Here is a 19396-nt window from a genome sequence, read left to right on the forward strand (position 1 = left end):
GGCCTAGCAGGCACTGAGGCACAAGTGACCTCCCTGCCACCTGAGCAGCACGGGCCTTGCAGGCACTGTGCGAGAGGAGACCTGAATGCCAGAAAGAGCAAACCTATGCTCAGCTCAGCTTCGTCAGGCACTGAGGCACAAGTGACCTCCCTGCCACCTGAGCAGCACGGGCCTTGCAGGCACTGTGCGAGAGGAGACCTGAATGCCAGAAAGAGCAAACCTATGCTCAGCTCAGCTTCGTCAGGCACTGAGGCACAAGTGACCTCCCTGCCACCTGAGCAGCACGGGCCTTGCAGGCACTGTGCGAGAGGAGACCTGAATGCCAGAAAGAGCAAACCTATGCTCAGCTCAGCTTCGTCAGGCACTGAGGCACAAGTGAGCTGGCAAGCTCAAAGAGAAAGCATGCTCCGCTTGCCAGGCAGCTCTTCTCAGTTTCCCTGAGGTCACTAGTGCCTGATGCCCTAAAAGGCCGGTGCTGCTGCCAGGGCTGCCCATGTGGCTGTGAGGTCACTTGTTCCTCAGTGCCTGATGGGCCAGTGCTGGCCGTCTGGCTGGCGATTCCTCTTGGGAGCTCCCTTCTGCCTCAGTGCCTGGGGCGGCAGGACTGGGCGCATGCTTTCTCTTGGTGCTTGTGAGGTCGCTCGTGTGTCAGCACCTGCTAGGGCCGGCCTGGCAATATGCTTGCTCTTTGGGCTCGCAGTGTCTGCTTAGCCTCAGGGCCTGAGAGAGAGCAGCGCTGGGGACAGAGCTGCTGTTTGTGCTTGTGCGGGCACTGGAGTCTCCTTGTGTGCTAGAGCCCTGTTAGGCCCATGGCTCTTGGTTTGGCTTTTGAGCTCAGCTGCGCCCCACTGCCTCATTGGCCAGTGCTGCTCACCTGGCTACTCCTTGTGCTCTTGAGAACATTGGTGTGGCAGAGGCGGAGAGCCAAGTGCTGGTCCTGGGGCTGCTCTTTGGGTAGGTGAGGTCACTGGTGCCTCAGTGCCTGATGGGCTGAGCTGACTAAGCTCAAAAGCAAAAGCAGCAGCCATAGTCCTTACGGTGGTCTAGCACACCAGGAGACACGAGTGCCTTCCCAAGCACAAAGAGCAGCTCTGTCTCCAGCAGCGGCCTCTCAGGCGCTGAGGCACAAGAGCCATTAGGAGCCCAAAGAGCAAGCACATGGCCAGGGCTGCCCTAGCAGACACTAGGACACAAGGGCCCTCACACGCACAAAGAGAAGCCATGCGCCTAGCCCTGCCTTATCGGCACTGAGGCAGAAGTGGGCTCCCAACTGGATCCCCAGGCAGATGAGCAGCACTGGCCTAGCAGGCACTGAGGCACAAGTGACCTCCCTGCCACCTGAGCAGCACGGGCCTTGCAGGCACTGTGCGAGAGGAGACCTGAATGCCAGAAAGAGCAAACCTATGCTCAGCTCAGCTTCGTCAGGCACTGAGGCACAAGTGACCTCCCTGCCACCTGAGCAGCATGGGCCTTGCAGGCACTGTGCGAGAGGAGACCTGAATGCCAGAAAGAGCAAACCTATGCTCAGCTCAGCTTCGTCAGGCACTGAGGCACAAGTGAGCTGGCAAGCTCAAAGAGAAAGCATGCGCCGCTTGCCAGGCAGCTCTTCTCAGTTTCCCTGAGGTCACTAGTGCCTGATGCCCTAAAAGGCCGGTGCTGCTGCCAGGGCTGCCCATGTGGCTGTGAGGTCACTTGTTCCTCAGTGCCTGATAGGCCAGTGCTGGCTGTCTGGCTGGGCATTCCTGTTGGGAGCTCCCTTCTGCCTCAGTGCCTGGGGCGGCAGGACTGGGCGCATGCTTTCTCTTGGTGCTTGTGAGGTCGCTCGTGTGTCAGCACCTGCTAGGGCCGGCCTGGCAATATGCTTGCTCTTTGGGCTCGCAGTGTCTGCTTAGCCTCAGGGCCTGAGAGAGAGCAGCGCTGGGGACAGAGCTGCTGTTTGTGCTTGTGCGGGCACTGGAGTCTCCTTGTGTGCTAGAGCCCTGTTAGGCCCATGGCTCTTGGTTTGGCTTTTGAGCTCAGCTGCGCCCCACTGCCTCATTGGCCAGTGCTGCTCACCTGGCTACTCCTTGTGCTCTTGAGAACATTGGTGTGGCAGAGGCGGAGAGCCAAGTGCTGGTCCTGGGGCTGCTCTTTGGGTAGGTGAGGTCACTGGTGCCTCAGTGCCTGATGGGCTGAGCTGACTAAGCTCAAAAGCAAAAGCAGCAGCCATAGTCCTTACGGTGGTCTAGCACACCAGGAGACACGAGTGCCTTCCCAAGCACAAAGAGCAGCTCTGTCTCCAGCAGCGGCCTCTCAGGCGCTGAGGCACAAGAGCCATTAGGAGCCCAAAGAGCAAGCACATGGCCAGGGCTGCCCTAGCAGACACTAGGACACAAGGGCCCTCACACGCACAAAGAGAAGCCATGCGCCTAGCCCTGCCTTATCGGCACTGAGGCAGAAGTGGGCTCCCAACTGGATCCCCAGGCAGATGAGCAGCACTGGCCTAGCAGGCACTGAGGCACAAGTGACCTCCCTGCCACCTGAGCAGCACGGGCCTTGCAGGCACTGTGCGAGAGGAGACCTGAATGCCAGAAAGAGCAAACCTATGCTCAGCTCAGCTTCGTCAGGCACTGAGGCACCAGTGACCTCCCTGCCACCTGAGCAGCACGGGCCTTGCAGGCACTGTGCGAGAGGAGACCTGAATGCCAGAAAGAGCAAACCTATGCTCAGCTCAGCTTCGTCAGGCACTGAGGCACAAGTGACCTCCCTGCCACCTGAGCAGCACGGGCCTTGCAGGCACTGTGCGAGAGGAGACCTGAATGCCAGAAAGAGCAAACCTATGCTCAGCTCAGCTTCCGCAGGCACTGAGGCACAAGTGAGCTGGCAAGCCCAAAGAGAAAGCATGCTCCGCTTGCCAGGCAGCTCTTCTCAGTTTCCCTGAGGTCACTAGTGCCTGATGCCCTAAAAGGCCGGTGCTGCTGCCAGGGCTGCCCATGTGGCTGTGAGGTCACTTGTTCCTCAGTGCCTGATAGGCCAGTGCTGGCTGTCTGGCTGGGCATTCCTGTTGGGAGCTCCCTTCTGCCTCAGTGCCTGGGGCGGCAGGACTGGGCGCATGCTTTCTCTTGGTGCTTGTGAGGTCGCTCGTGTGTCAGCACCTGCTAGGGCCGGCCTGGCAATATGCTTGCTCTTTGGGCTCGCAGTGTCTGCTTAGCCTCAGGGCCTGAGAGAGAGCAGCGCTGGGGACAGAGCTGCTGTTTGTGCTTGTGCGGGCACTGGAGTCTCCTTGTGTGCTAGAGCCCTGTTAGGCCCATGGCTCTTGGTTTGGCTTTTGAGCTCAGCTGCGCCCCACTGCCTCATTGGCCAGTGCTGCTCACCTGGCTACTCCTTGTGCTCTTGAGAACATTGGTGTGGCAGAGGCGGAGAGCCAAGTGCTGGTCCTGGGGCTGCTCTTTGGGTAGGTGAGGTCACTGGTGCCTCAGTGCCTGATGGGCTGAGCTGACTAAGCTCAAAAGCAAAAGCAGCAGCCATAGTCCTTACGGTGGTCTAGCACACCAGGAGACACGAGTGCCTTCCCAAGCACAAAGAGCAGCTCTGTCTCCAGCAGCGGCCTCTCAGGCGCTGAGGCACAAGAGCCATTAGGAGCCCAAAGAGCAAGCACATGGCCAGGGCTGCCCTAGCAGACACTAGGACACAAGGGCCCTCACACGCACAAAGAGAAGCCATGCGCCTAGCCCTGCCTTATCGGCACTGAGGCAGAAGTGGGCTCCCAACTGGATCCCCAGGCAGATGAGCAGCACTGGCCTAGCAGGCACTGAGGCACAAGTGACCTCCCTGCCACCTGAGCAGCACGGGCCTTGCAGGCACTGTGCGAGAGGAGACCTGAATGCCAGAAAGAGCAAACCTATGCTCAGCTCAGCTTCGTCAGGCACTGAGGCACCAGTGACCTCCCTGCCACCTGAGCAGCACGGGCCTTGCAGGCACTGTGCGAGAGGAGACCTGAATGCCAGAAAGAGCAAACCTATGCTCAGCTCAGCTTCGTCAGGCACTGAGGCACAAGTGACCTCCCTGCCACCTGAGCAGCACGGGCCTTGCAGGCACTGTGCGAGAGGAGACCTGAATGCCAGAAAGAGCAAACCTATGCTCAGCTCAGCTTCCGCAGGCACTGAGGCACAAGTGAGCTGGCAAGCCCAAAGAGAAAGCATGCTCCGCTTGCCAGGCAGCTCTTCTCAGTTTCCCTGAGGTCACTAGTGCCTGATGCCCTAAAAGGCCGGTGCTGCTGCCAGGGCTGCCCATGTGGCTGTGAGGTCACTTGTTCCTCAGTGCCTGATGGGCCAGTGCTGGCCGTCTGGCTGGCGATTCCTCTTGGGAGCTCCCTTCTGCCTCAGTGCCTGGTGAGGCAGGACTGGGCGCATGCTTTCTCTTGGTGCTTGTGAGGTCGCTCGTGTGTCAGCACCTGCTAGGGCCGGCCTGGCAATATGCTTGCTCTTTGGGCTCGCAGTGTCTGCTTAGCCTCAGGGCCTGAGAGAGAGCAGCGCTGGGGACAGAGCTGCTGTTTGTGCTTGTGCGGGCACTGGAGTCTCCTTGTGTGCTAGAGCCCTGTTAGGCCCATGGCTCTTGGTTTGGCTTTTGAGCTCAGCTGCGCCCCACTGCCTCATTGGCCAGTGCTGCTCACCTGGCTACTCCTTGTGCTCTTGAGAACATTGGTGTGGCAGAGGCGGAGAGCCAAGTGCTGGTCCTGGGGCTGCTCTTTGGGTAGGTGAGGTCACTGGTGCCTCAGTGCCTGATGGGCTGAGCTGAGCTGACTGAGCTCAAAAGCAAAAGCAGCAGCCATAGTCCTTACGGTGGTCTAGCACACCAGGAGACACGAGTGCCTTCCCAAGCACAAAGAGCAGCTCTGTCTCCAGCAGCGGCCTCTCAGGCGCTGAGGCACAAGAGCCATTAGGAGCCCAAAGAGCAAGCACATGGCCAGGGCTGCCCTAGCAGACACTAGGACACAAGGGCCCTCACACGCACAAAGAGCAGCCATGCGCCTAGCCCTGCCTTATCGGCACTGAGGCAGAAGTGGGCTCCCAACTGGAATCCCCAGCCAGATGACCAGCACTGGCCTAGCAGGCACTGAGGCACAAGTGACCTCCCTGCCACCTGAGCAGCACGGGCCTTGCAGGCACTGTGCGAGAGGAGACCTGAATGCCAGAAAGAGCAAACCTATGCTCAGCTCAGCTTCGTCAGGCACTGAGGCACAAGTGAGCTGGCAAGCACAAAGAGAAAGCATGCGCCGCTTGCCAGGCAGCTCTTCTCAGTTTCCCTGAGGTCACTAGTTCCATATGCCCTAAAAGGCCGGTGCTGCTGCCAGGGCTGCCCATGTGGCTGTGAGGTCACTTGTTCCTCAGTGCCTGATAGGCCAGTGCTGGCTGTCTGGCTGGGCATTCCTGTTGGGAGCTCCCTTCTGCCTCAGTGCCTGGGGCAGCAGGACTGGGCGCATGCTTTCTCTTGGTGCTTGTGAGGTCGCTCGTGTGTCAGCACCTGCTAGGGCCGGCCTGGCAATATGCTTGCTCTTTGGGCTCGCAGTGTCTGCTTAGCCTCAGGGCCTGAGAGAGAGCAGCGCTGGGGACAGAGCTGCTGTTTGTGCTTGTGCGGGCACTGGAGTCTCCTTGTGTGCTAGAGCCCTGTTAGGCCCATGGCTCTTGGTTTGGCTTTTGAGCTCAGCTGCGCCCCACTGCCTCATTGGCCAGTGCTGCTCACCTGGCTACTCCTTGTGCTCTTGAGAACATTGGTGTGGCAGAGGCGGAGAGCCAAGTGCTGGTCCTGGGGCTGCTCTTTGGGTAGGTGAGGTCACTGGTGCCTCAGTGCCTGATGGGCTGAGCTGACTAAGCTCAAAAGCAAAAGCAGCAGCCATAGTCCTTACGGTGGTCTAGCACACCAGGAGACACGAGTGCCTTCCCAAGCACAAAGAGCAGCTCTGTCTCCAGCAGCGGCCTCTCAGGCGCTGAGGCACAAGAGCCATTAGGAGCCCAAAGAGCAAGCACATGGCCAGGGCTGCCCTAGCAGACACTAGGACACAAGGGCCCTCACACGCACAAAGAGAAGCCATGCGCCTAGCCCTGCCTTATCGGCACTGAGGCAGAAGTGGGCTCCCAACTGGATCCCCAGGCAGATGAGCAGCACTGGCCTAGCAGGCACTGAGGCACAAGTGACCTCCCTGCCACCTGAGCAGCACGGGCCTTGCAGGCACTGTGCGAGAGGAGACCTGAATGCCAGAAAGAGCAAACCTATGCTCAGCTCAGCTTCGTCAGGCACTGAGGCACAAGTGACCTCCCTGCCACCTGAGCAGCACGGGCCTTGCAGGCACTGTGCGAGAGGAGACCTGAATGCCAGAAAGAGCAAACCTATGCTCAGCTCAGCTTCGTCAGGCACTGAGGCACAAGTGACCTCCCTGCCACCTGAGCAGCACGGGCCTTGCAGGCACTGTGCGAGAGGAGACCTGAATGCCAGAAAGAGCAAACCTATGCTCAGCTCAGCTTCGTCAGGCACTGAGGCACAAGTGAGCTGGCAAGCTCAAAGAGAAAGCATGCGCCGCTTGCCAGGCAGCTCTTCTCAGTTTCCCTGAGGTCACTAGTGCCTGATGCCCTAAAAGGCCGGTGCTGCTGCCAGGGCTGCCCATGTGGCTGTGAGGTCACTTGTTCCTCAGTGCCTGATGGGCCAGTGCTGGCCGTCTGGCTGGCGATTCCTCTTGGGAGCTCCCTTCTGCCTCAGTGCCTGGTGAGGCAGGACTGGGCGCATGCTTTCTCTTGGTGCTTGTGAGGTCGCTCGTGTGTCAGCACCTGCTAGGGCCGGCCTGGCAATATGCTTGCTCTTTGGGCTCGCAGTGTCTCCTTAGCCTCAGGGCCTGAGAGAGAGCAGCGCTGGGGACAGAGCTGCTGTTTGTGCTTGTGCGGGCACTGGAGTCTCCTTGTGTGCTAGAGCCCTGTTAGGCCCATGGCTCTTGGTTTGGCTTTTGAGCTCAGCTGCGCCCCACTGCCTCATTGGCCAGTGCTGCTCACCTGGCTACTCCTTGTGCTCTTGAGAACATTGGTGTGGCAGAGGCGGAGAGCCAAGTGCTGGTCCTGGGGCTGCTCTTTGGGTAGGTGAGGTCACTGGTGCCTCAGTGCCTGATGGGCTGAGCTGAGCTGACTGAGCTCAAAAGCAAAAGCAGCAGCCATAGTCCTTACGGTGGTCTAGCACACCAGGAGACACGAGTGCCTTCCCAAGCACAAAGAGCAGCTCTGTCTCCAGCAGCGGCCTCTCAGGCGCTGAGGCACAAGAGCCATTAGGAGGCCAAAGAGCAAGCACATGGCCAGGGCTGCCCTAGCAGACACTAGGACACAAGGGCCCTCACACGCACAAAGAGCAGCCATGCGCCTAGCCCTGCCTTATCGGCACTGAGGCAGAAGTGGGCTCCCAACTGGAATCCCCAGGCAGATGAGCAGCACTGGCCTAGCAGGCACTGAGGCACAAGTGACCTCCCTGCCACCTGAGCAGCACGGGCCTTGCAGGCACTGTGCGAGAGGAGACCTGAATGCCAGAAAGAGCAAACCTATGCTCAGCTCAGCTTCGTCAGGCACTGAGGCACAAGTGAGCTGGCAAGCACAAAGAGAAAGCATGCGCCGCTTGCCAGGCAGCTCTTCTCAGTTTCCCTGAGGTCACTAGTTCCATATGCCCTAAAAGGCCGGTGCTGCTGCCAGGGCTGCCCATGTGGCTGTGAGGTCACTTGTTCCTCAGTGCCTGATAGGCCAGTGCTGGCTGTCTGGCTGGGCATTCCTGTTGGGAGCTCCCTTCTGCCTCAGTGCCTGGGGCGGCAGGACTGGGCGCATGCTTTCTCTTGGTGCTTGTGAGGTCGCTCGTGTGTCAGCACCTGCTAGGGCCGGCCTGGCAATATGCTTGCTCTTTGGGCTCGCAGTGTCTGCTTAGCCTCAGGGCCTGAGAGAGAGCAGCGCTGGGGACAGAGCTGCTGTTTGTGCTTGTGCGGGCACTGGAGTCTCCTTGTGTGCTAGAGCCCTGTTAGGCCCATGGCTCTTGGTTTGGCTTTTGAGCTCAGCTGCGCCCCACTGCCTCATTGGCCAGTGCTGCTCACCTGGCTACTCCTTGTGCTCTTGAGAACATTGGTGTGGCAGAGGCGGAGAGCCAAGTGCTGGTCCTGGGGCTGCTCTTTGGGTAGGTGAGGTCACTGGTGCCTCAGTGCCTGATGGGCTGAGCTGACTAAGCTCAAAAGCAAAAGCAGCAGCCATAGTCCTTACGGTGGTCTAGCACACCAGGAGACACGAGTGCCTTCCCAAGCACAAAGAGCAGCTCTGTCTCCAGCAGCGGCCTCTCAGGCGCTGAGGCACAAGAGCCATTAGGAGCCCAAAGAGCAAGCACATGGCCAGGGCTGCCCTAGCAGACACTAGGACACAAGGGCCCTCACACGCACAAAGAGAAGCCATGCGCCTAGCCCTGCCTTATCGGCACTGAGGCAGAAGTGGGCTCCCAACTGGATCCCCAGGCAGATGAGCAGCACTGGCCTAGCAGGCACTGAGGCACAAGTGACCTCCCTGCCACCTGAGCAGCACGGGCCTTGCAGGCACTGTGCGAGAGGAGACCTGAATGCCAGAAAGAGCAAACCTATGCTCAGCTCAGCTTCGTCAGGCACTGAGGCACAAGTGACCTCCCTGCCACCTGAGCAGCACGGGCCTTGCAGGCACTGTGCGAGAGGAGACCTGAATGCCAGAAAGAGCAAACCTATGCTCAGCTCAGCTTCCTCAGGCACTGAGGCACAAGTGACCTCCCTGCCACCTGAGCAGCACGGGCCTTGCAGGCACTGTGCGAGAGGAGACCTGAATGCCAGAAAGAGCAAACCTATGCTCAGCTCAGCTTCATCAGGCACTGAGGCACAAGTGAGCTGGCAAGCACAAAGAGAAAGCATGCTCCGCTTGCCAGGCAGCTCTTCTCAGTTTCCCTGAGGTCACTAGTGCCTGATGCCCTAAAAGGCCGGTGCTGCTGCCAGGGCTGCCCATGTGGCTGTGAGGTCACTTGTTCCTCAGTGCCTGATGGGCCAGTGCTGGCCGTCTGGCTGGCGATTCCTCTTGGGAGCTCCCTTCTGCCTCAGTGCCTGGTGAGGCAGGACTGGGCGCATGCTTTCTCTTGGTGCTTGTGAGGTCGCTCGTGTGTCAGCACCTGCTAGGGCCGGCCTGGCAATATGCTTGCTCTTTGGGCTCGCAGTGTCTGCTTAGCCTCAGGGCCTGAGAGAGAGCAGCGCTGGGGACAGAGCTGCTGTTTGTGCTTGTGCGGGCACTGGAGTCTCCTTGTGTGCTAGAGCCCTGTTAGGCCCATGGCTCTTGGTTTGGCTTTTGAGCTCAGCTGCGCCCCACTGCCTCATTGGCCAGTGCTGCTCACCTGGCTACTCCTTGTGCTCTTGAGAACATTGGTGTGGCAGAGGCGGAGAGCCAAGTGCTGGTCCTGGGGCTGCTCTTTGGGTAGGTGAGGTCACTGGTGCCTCAGTGCCTGATGGGCTGAGCTGAGCTGACTGAGCTCAAAAGCAAAAGCAGCAGCCATAGTCCTTACGGTGGTCTAGCACACCAGGAGACACGAGTGCCTTCCCAAGCACAAAGAGCAGCTCTGTCTCCAGCAGCGGCCTCTCAGGCGCTGAGGCACAAGAGCCATTAGGAGCCCAAAGAGCAAGCACATGGCCAGGGCTGCCCTAGCAGACACTAGGACACAAGGGCCCTCACACGCACAAAGAGCAGCCATGCGCCTAGCCCTGCCTTATCGGCACTGAGGCAGAAGTGGGCTCCCAACTGGAATCCCCAGCCAGATGACCAGCACTGGCCTAGCAGGCACTGAGGCACAAGTGACCTCCCTGCCACCTGAGCAGCACGGGCCTTGCAGGCACTGTGCGAGAGGAGACCTGAATGCCAGAAAGAGCAAACCTATGCTCAGCTCAGCTTCGTCAGGCACTGAGGCACAAGTGAGCTGGCAAGCACAAAGAGAAAGCATGCGCCGCTTGCCAGGCAGCTCTTCTCAGTTTCCCTGAGGTCACTAGTTCCATATGCCCTAAAAGGCCGGTGCTGCTGCCAGGGCTGCCCATGTGGCTGTGAGCTCACTTGTTCCTCAGTGCCTGATAGGCCAGTGCTGGCTGTCTGGCTGGGCATTCCTCTTGGGAGCTCCCTTCTGCCTCAGTGCCTGGGGCGGCAGGACTGGGCGCATGCTTTCTCTTGGTGCTTGTGAGGTCGCTCGTGTGTCAGCACCTGCTAGGGCCGGCCTGGCAATATGCTTGCTCTTTGGGCTCGCAGTGTCTGCTTAGCCTCAGGGCCTGAGAGAGAGCAGCGCTGGGGACAGAGCTGCTGTTTGTGCTTGTGCGGGCACTGGAGTCTCCTTGTGTGCTAGAGCCCTGTTAGGCCCATGGCTCTTGGTTTGGCTTTTGAGCTCAGCTGCGCCCCACTGCCTCATTGGCCAGTGCTGCTCACCTGGCTACTCCTTGTGCTCTTGAGAACATTGGTGTGGCAGAGGCGGAGAGCCAAGTGCTGGTCCTGGGGCTGCTCTTTGGGTAGGTGAGGTCACTGGTGCCTCAGTGCCTGATGGGCTGAGCTGACTAAGCTCAAAAGCAAAAGCAGCAGCCATAGTCCTTACGGTGGTCTAGCACACCAGGAGACACGAGTGCCTTCCCAAGCACAAAGAGCAGCTCTGTCTCCAGCAGCGGCCTCTCAGGCGCTGAGGCACAAGAGCCATTAGGAGCCCAAAGAGCAAGCACATGGCCAGGGCTGCCCTAGCAGACACTAGGACACAAGGGCCCTCACACGCACGAAGAGAAGCCATGCGCCTAGCCCTGCCTTATCGGCACTGAGGCAGAAGTGGGCTCCCAACTGGATCCCCAGGCAGATGAGCAGCACTGGCCTAGCAGGCACTGAGGCACAAGTGACCTCCCTGCCACCTGAGCAGCACGGGCCTTGCAGGCACTGTGCGAGAGGAGACCTGAATGCCAGAAAGAGCAAACCTATGCTCAGCTCAGCTTCGTCAGGCACTGAGGCACAAGTGACCTCCCTGCCACCTGAGCAGCACGGGCCTTGCAGGCACTGTGCGAGAGGAGACCTGAATGCCAGAAAGAGCAAACCTATGCTCAGCTCAGCTTCGTCAGGCACTGAGGCACAAGTGACCTCCCTGCCACCTGAGCAGCACGGGCCTTGCAGGCACTGTGCGAGAGGAGACCTGAATGCCAGAAAGAGCAAACCTATGCTCAGCTCAGCTTCGTCAGGCACTGAGGCACAAGTGACCTCCCTGCCACCTGAGCAGCACGGGCCTTGCAGGCACTGTGCGAGAGGAGACCTGAATGCCAGAAAGAGCAAACCTATGCTCAGCTCAGCTTCGTCAGGCACTGAGGCACAAGTGAGCTGGCAAGCTCAAAGAGAAAGCATGCTCCGCTTGCCAGGCAGCTCTTCTCAGTTTCCCTGAGGTCACTAGTGCCTGATGCCCTAAAAGGCCGGTGCTGCTGCCAGGGCTGCCCATGTGGCTGTGAGGTCACTTGTTCCTCAGTGCCTGATGGGCCAGTGCTGGCCGTCTGGCTGGCGATTCCTCTTGGGAGCTCCCTTCTGCCTCAGTGCCTGGGGCGGCAGGACTGGGCGCATGCTTTCTCTTGGTGCTTGTGAGGTCGCTCGTGTGTCAGCACCTGCTAGGGCCGGCCTGGCAATATGCTTGCTCTTTGGGCTCGCAGTGTCTGCTTAGCCTCAGGGCCTGAGAGAGAGCAGCGCTGGGGACAGAGCTGCTGTTTGTGCTTGTGCGGGCACTGGAGTCTCCTTGTGTGCTAGAGCCCTGTTAGGCCCATGGCTCTTGGTTTGGCTTTTGAGCTCAGCTGCGCCCCACTGCCTCATTGGCCAGTGCTGCTCACCTGGCTACTCCTTGTGCTCTTGAGAACATTGGTGTGGCAGAGGCGGAGAGCCAAGTGCTGGTCCTGGGGCTGCTCTTTGGGTAGGTGAGGTCACTGGTGCCTCAGTGCCTGATGGGCTGAGCTGACTAAGCTCAAAAGCAAAAGCAGCAGCCATAGTCCTTACGGTGGTCTAGCACACCAGGAGACACGAGTGCCTTCCCAAGCACAAAGAGCAGCTCTGTCTCCAGCAGCGGCCTCTCAGGCGCTGAGGCACAAGAGCCATTAGGAGCCCAAAGAGCAAGCACATGGCCAGGGCTGCCCTAGCAGACACTAGGACACAAGGGCCCTCACACGCACAAAGAGAAGCCATGCGCCTAGCCCTGCCTTATCGGCACTGAGGCAGAAGTGGGCTCCCAACTGGATCCCCAGGCAGATGAGCAGCACTGGCCTAGCAGGCACTGAGGCACAAGTGACCTCCCTGCCACCTGAGCAGCACGGGCCTTGCAGGCACTGTGCGAGAGGAGACCTGAATGCCAGAAAGAGCAAACCTATGCTCAGCTCAGCTTCGTCAGGCACTGAGGCACAAGTGACCTCCCTGCCACCTGAGCAGCATGGGCCTTGCAGGCACTGTGCGAGAGGAGACCTGAATGCCAGAAAGAGCAAACCTATGCTCAGCTCAGCTTCGTCAGGCACTGAGGCACAAGTGAGCTGGCAAGCTCAAAGAGAAAGCATGCGCCGCTTGCCAGGCAGCTCTTCTCAGTTTCCCTGAGGTCACTAGTGCCTGATGCCCTAAAAGGCCGGTGCTGCTGCCAGGGCTGCCCATGTGGCTGTGAGGTCACTTGTTCCTCAGTGCCTGATAGGCCAGTGCTGGCTGTCTGGCTGGGCATTCCTGTTGGGAGCTCCCTTCTGCCTCAGTGCCTGGGGCGGCAGGACTGGGCGCATGCTTTCTCTTGGTGCTTGTGAGGTCGCTCGTGTGTCAGCACCTGCTAGGGCCGGCCTGGCAATATGCTTGCTCTTTGGGCTCGCAGTGTCTGCTTAGCCTCAGGGCCTGAGAGAGAGCAGCGCTGGGGACAGAGCTGCTGTTTGTGCTTGTGCGGGCACTGGAGTCTCCTTGTGTGCTAGAGCCCTGTTAGGCCCATGGCTCTTGGTTTGGCTTTTGAGCTCAGCTGCGCCCCACTGCCTCATTGGCCAGTGCTGCTCACCTGGCTACTCCTTGTGCTCTTGAGAACATTGGTGTGGCAGAGGCGGAGAGCCAAGTGCTGGTCCTGGGGCTGCTCTTTGGGTAGGTGAGGTCACTGGTGCCTCAGTGCCTGATGGGCTGAGCTGAGCTGACTGAGCTCAAAAGCAAAAGCAGCAGCCATAGTCCTTACGGTGGTCTAGCACACCAGGAGACACGAGTGCCTTCCCAAGCACAAAGAGCAGCTCTGTCTCCAGCAGCGGCCTCTCAGGCGCTGAGGCACAAGAGCCATTAGGAGCCCAAAGAGCAAGCACATGGCCAGGGCTGCCCTAGCAGACACTAGGACACAAGGGCCCTCACACGCACAAAGAGAAGCCATGCGCCTAGCCCTGCCTTATCGGCACTGAGGCAGAAGTGGGCTCCCAACTGGATCCCCAGGCAGATGAGCAGCACTGGCCTAGCAGGCACTGAGGCACAAGTGACCTCCCTGCCACCTGAGCAGCACGGGCCTTGCAGGCACTGTGCGAGAGGAGACCTGAATGCCAGAAAGAGCAAACCTATGCTCAGCTCAGCTTCGTCAGGCACTGAGGCACCAGTGACCTCCCTGCCACCTGAGCAGCACGGGCCTTGCAGGCACTGTGCGAGAGGAGACCTGAATGCCAGAAAGAGCAAACCTATGCTCAGCTCAGCTTCGTCAGGCACTGAGGCACAAGTGACCTCCCTGCCACCTGAGCAGCACGGGCCTTGCAGGCACTGTGCGAGAGGAGACCTGAATGCCAGAAAGAGCAAACCTATGCTCAGCTCAGCTTCCGCAGGCACTGAGGCACAAGTGAGCTGGCAAGCCCAAAGAGAAAGCATGCTCCGCTTGCCAGGCAGCTCTTCTCAGTTTCCCTGAGGTCACTAGTGCCTGATGCCCTAAAAGGCCGGTGCTGCTGCCAGGGCTGCCCATGTGGCTGTGAGGTCACTTGTTCCTCAGTGCCTGATAGGCCAGTGCTGGCTGTCTGGCTGGGCATTCCTGTTGGGAGCTCCCTTCTGCCTCAGTGCCTGGGGCGGCAGGACTGGGCGCATGCTTTCTCTTGGTGCTTGTGAGGTCGCTCGTGTGTCAGCACCTGCTAGGGCCGGCCTGGCAATATGCTTGCTCTTTGGGCTCGCAGTGTCTGCTTAGCCTCAGGGCCTGAGAGAGAGCAGCGCTGGGGACAGAGCTGCTGTTTGTGCTTGTGCGGGCACTGGAGTCTCCTTGTGTGCTAGAGCCCTGTTAGGCCCATGGCTCTTGGTTTGGCTTTTGAGCTCAGCTGCGCCCCACTGCCTCATTGGCCAGTGCTGCTCACCTGGCTACTCCTTGTGCTCTTGAGAACATTGGTGTGGCAGAGGCGGAGAGCCAAGTGCTGGTCCTGGGGCTGCTCTTTGGGTAGGTGAGGTCACTGGTGCCTCAGTGCCTGATGGGCTGAGCTGACTAAGCTCAAAAGCAAAAGCAGCAGCCATAGTCCTTACGGTGGTCTAGCACACCAGGAGACACGAGTGCCTTCCCAAGCACAAAGAGCAGCTCTGTCTCCAGCAGCGGCCTCTCAGGCGCTGAGGCACAAGAGCCATTAGGAGCCCAAAGAGCAAGCACATGGCCAGGGCTGCCCTAGCAGACACTAGGACACAAGGGCCCTCACACGCACAAAGAGAAGCCATGCGCCTAGCCCTGCCTTATCGGCACTGAGGCAGAAGTGGGCTCCCAACTGGATCCCCAGGCAGATGAGCAGCACTGGCCTAGCAGGCACTGAGGCACAAGTGACCTCCCTGCCACCTGAGCAGCACGGGCCTTGCAGGCACTGTGCGAGAGGAGACCTGAATGCCAGAAAGAGCAAACCTATGCTCAGCTCAGCTTCGTCAGGCACTGAGGCACCAGTGACCTCCCTGCCACCTGAGCAGCACGGGCCTTGCAGGCACTGTGCGAGAGGAGACCTGAATGCCAGAAAGAGCAAACCTATGCTCAGCTCAGCTTCCTCAGGCACTGAGGCACAAGTGACCTCCCTGCCACCTGAGCAGCACGGGCCTTGCAGGCACTGTGCGAGAGGAGACCTGAATGCCAGAAAGAGCAAACCTATGCTCAGCTCAGCTTCATCAGGCACTGAGGCACAAGTGAGCTGGCAAGCCCAAAGAGAAAGCATGCTCCGCTTGCCAGGCAGCTCTTCTCAGTTTCCCTGAGGTCACTAGTGCCTGATGCCCTAAAAGGCCGGTGCTGCTGCCAGGGCTGCCCATGTGGCTGTGAGGTCACTTGTTCCTCAGTGCCTGATGGGCCAGTGCTGGCCGTCTGGCTGGCGATTCCTCTTGGGAGCTCCCTTCTGCCTCAGTGCCTGGTGAGGCAGGACTGGGCGCATGCTTTCTCTTGGTGCTTGTGAGGTCGCTCGTGTGTCAGCACCTGCTAGGGCCGGCCTGGCAATATGCTTGCTCTTTGGGCTCGCAGTGTCTGCTTAGCCTCAGGGCCTGAGAGAGAGCAGCGCTGGGGACAGAGCTGCTGTTTGTGCTTGTGCGGGCACTGGAGTCTCCTTGTGTGCTAGAGCCCTGTTAGGCCCATGGCTCTTGGTTTGGCTTTTGAGCTCAGCTGCGCCCCACTGCCTCATTGGCCAGTGCTGCTCACCTGGCTACTCCTTGTGCTCTTGAGAACATTGGTGTGGCAGAGGCGGAGAGCCAAGTGCTGGTCCTGGGGCTGCTCTTTGGGTAGGTGAGGTCACTGGTGCCTCAGTGCCTGATGGGCTGAGCTGAGCTGACTGAGCTCAAAAGCAAAAGCAGCAGCCATAGTCCTTACGGTGGTCTAGCACACCAGGAGACACGAGTGCCTTCCCAAGCACAAAGAGCAGCTCTGTCTCCAGCAGCGGCCTCTCAGGCGCTGAGGCACAAGAGCCATTAGGAGCCCAAAGAGCAAGCACATGGCCAGGGCTGCCCTAGCAGACACTAGGACACAAGGGCCCTCACACGCACAAAGAGCAGCCATGCGCCTAGCCCTGCCTTATCGGCACTGAGGCAGAAGTGGGCTCCCAACTGGAATCCCCAGCCAGATGACCAGCACTGGCCTAGCAGGCACTGAGGCACAAGTGACCTCCCTGCCACCTGAGCAGCACGGGCCTTGCAGGCACTGTGCGAGAGGAGACCTGAATGCCAGAAAGAGCAAACCTATGCTCAGCTCAGCTTCGTCAGGCACTGAGGCACAAGTGAGCTGGCAAGCACAAAGAGAAAGCATGCGCCGCTTGCCAGGCAGCTCTTCTCAGTTTCCCTGAGGTCACTAGTTCCATATGCCCTAAAAGGCCGGTGCTGCTGCCAGGGCTGCCCATGTGGCTGTGAGGTCACTTGTTCCTCAGTGCCTGATAGGCCAGTGCTGGCTGTCTGGCTGGGCATTCCTGTTGGGAGCTCCCTTCTGCCTCAGTGCCTGGGGCAGCAGGACTGGGCGCATGCTTTCTCTTGGTGCTTGTGAGGTCGCTCGTGTGTCAGCACCTGCTAGGGCCGGCCTGGCAATATGCTTGCTCTTTGGGCTCGCAGTGTCTGCTTAGCCTCAGGGCCTGAGAGAGAGCAGCGCTGGGGACAGAGCTGCTGTTTGTGCTTGTGCGGGCACTGGAGTCTCCTTGTGTGCTAGAGCCCTGTTAGGCCCATGGCTCTTGGTTTGGCTTTTGAGCTCAGCTGCGCCCCACTGCCTCATTGGCCAGTGCTGCTCACCTGGCTACTCCTTGTGCTCTTGAGAACATTGGTGTGGCAGAGGCGGAGAGCCAAGTGCTGGTCCTGGGGCTGCTCTTTGGGTAGGTGAGGTCACTGGTGCCTCAGTGCCTGATGGGCTGAGCTGACTAAGCTCAAAAGCAAAAGCAGCAGCCATAGTCCTTACGGTGGTCTAGCACACCAGGAGACACGAGTGCCTTCCCAAGCACAAAGAGCAGCTCTGTCTCCAGCAGCGGCCTCTCAGGCGCTGAGGCACAAGAGCCATTAGGAGCCCAAAGAGCAAGCACATGGCCAGGGCTGCCCTAGCAGACACTAGGACACAAGGGCCCTCACACGCACAAAGAGAAGCCATGCGCCTAGCCCTGCCTTATCGGCACTGAGGCAGAAGTGGGCTCCCAACTGGATCCCCAGGCAGATGAGCAGCACTGGCCTAGCAGGCACTGAGGCACAAGTGACCTCCCTGCCACCTGAGCAGCACGGGCCTTGCAGGCACTGTGCGAGAGGAGACCTGAATGCCAGAAAGAGCAAACCTATGCTCAGCTCAGCTTCGTCAGGCACTGAGGCACAAGTGACCTCCCTGCCACCTGAGCAGCACGGGCCTTGCAGGCACTGTGCGAGAGGAGACCTGAATGCCAGAAAGAGCAAACCTCTGCTCAGCTCAGCTTCGTCAGGCACTGAGGCACAAGTGACCTCCCTGCCACCTGAGCAGCACGGGCCTTGCAGGCACTGTGCGAGAGGAGACCTGAATGCCAGAAAGAGCAAACCTCTGCTCAGCTCAGCTTCGTCAGGCACTGAGGCACAAGTGAGCTGGCAAGCTCAAAGAGAAAGCATGCTCCGCTTGCCAGGCAGCTCTTCTCAGTTTCCCTGAGGTCACTAGTGCCTGATGCCCTAAAAGGCCGGTGCTGCTGCCAGGGCTGCCCATGTGGCTGTGAGGTCACTTGTTCCTCAGTGCCTGATGGGCCAGTGCTGGCCGTCTGGCTGGCGATTCCTCTTGGGAGCTCCCTTCTGCCTCAGTGCCTGGTGAGGCAGGACTGGGCGCATGCTTTCTCTTGGTGCTTGTGAGGTCGCTCGTGTGTCAGCACCTGCTAGGGCCGGCCTGGCAATATGCTTGCTCTTTGGGCTCGCAGTGTCTGCTTAGCCTCAGGGCCTGAGAGAGAGCAGCGCTGGGGACAGAGCTGCTGTTTGTGCTTGTGCGGGCACTGGAGTCTCCTTGTGTGCTAGAGCCCTGTTAGGCCCATGGCTCTTGGTTTGGCTTTTGAGCTCAGCTGCGCCCCACTGCCTCATTGGCCAGTGCTGCTCACCTGGCTACTCCTTGTGCTCTTGAGAACATTGGTGTGGCAGAGGCGGAGAGCCAAGTGCTGGTCCTGGGGCTGCTCTTTGGGTAGGTGAGGTCACTGGTGCCTCAGTGCCTGATGGGCTGAGCTGAGCTGACTGAGCTCAAAAGCAAAAGCAGCAGCCATAGTCCTTACGGTGGTCTAGCACACCAGGAGACACGAGTGCCTTCCCAAGCACAAAGAGCAGCTCTGTCTCCAGCAGCGGCCTCTCAGGCGCTGAGGCACAAGAGCCATTAGGAGGCCAAAGAGCAAGCACATGGCCAGGGCTGCCCTAGCAGACACTAGGACACAAGGGCCCTCACACGCACAAAGAGCAGCCATGCGCCTAGCCCTGCCTTATCGGCACTGAGGCAGAAGTGGGCTCCCAACTGGAATCCCCAGGCAGATGAGCAGCACTGGCCTAGCAGGCACTGAGGCACAAGTGACCTCCCTGCCACCTGAGCAGCACGGGCCTTGCAGGCACTGTGCGAGAGGAGACCTGAATGCCAGAAAGAGCAAACCTATGCTCAGCTCAGCTTCGTCAGGCACTGAGGCACAAGTGAGCTGGCAAGCACAAAGAGAAAGCATGCGCCGCTTGCCAGGCAGCTCTTCTCAGTTTCCCTGAGGTCACTAGTTCCATATGCCCTAAAAGGCCGGTGCTGCTGCCAGGGCTGCCCATGTGGCTGTGAGGTCACTTGTTCCTCAGTGCCTGATAGGCCAGTGCTGGCTGTCTGGCTGGGCATTCCTGTTGGGAGCTCCCTTCTGCCTCAGTGCCTGGGGCGGCAGGACTGGGCGCATGCTTTCTCTTGGTGCTTGTGAGGTCGCTCGTGTGTCAGCACCTGCTAGGGCCGGCCTGGCAATATGCTTGCTCTTTGGGCTCGCAGTGTCTGCTTAGCCTCAGGGCCTGAGAGAGAGCAGCGCTGGGGACAGAGCTGCTGTTTGTGCTTGTGCGGGCACTGGAGTCTCCTTGTGTGCTAGAGCCCTGTTAGGCCCATGGCTCTTGGTTTGGCTTTTGAGCTCAGCTGCGCCCCACTGCCTCATTGGCCAGTGCTGCTCACCTGGCTACTCCTTGTGCTCTTGAGAACATTGGTGTGGCAGAGGCGGAGAGCCAAGTGCTGGTCCTGGGGCTGCTCTTTGGGTAGGTGAGGTCACTGGTGCCTCAGTGCCTGATGGGCTGAGCTGACTAAGCTCAAAAGCAAAAGCAGCAGCCATAGTCCTTACGGTGGTCTAGCACACCAGGAGACACGAGTGCCTTCCCAAGCACAAAGAGCAGCTCTGTCTCCAGCAGCGGCCTCTCAGGCGCTGAGGCACAAGAGCCATTAGGAGCCCAAAGAGCAAGCACATGGCCAGGGCTGCCCTAGC

The sequence above is a fragment of the Dromaius novaehollandiae genome, chromosome 5 (assembly GCF_036370855.1).
Source record: "Dromaius novaehollandiae isolate bDroNov1 chromosome 5, bDroNov1.hap1, whole genome shotgun sequence".
Taxonomy (NCBI): Eukaryota; Metazoa; Chordata; class Aves; order Casuariiformes; family Dromaiidae; genus Dromaius; species Dromaius novaehollandiae.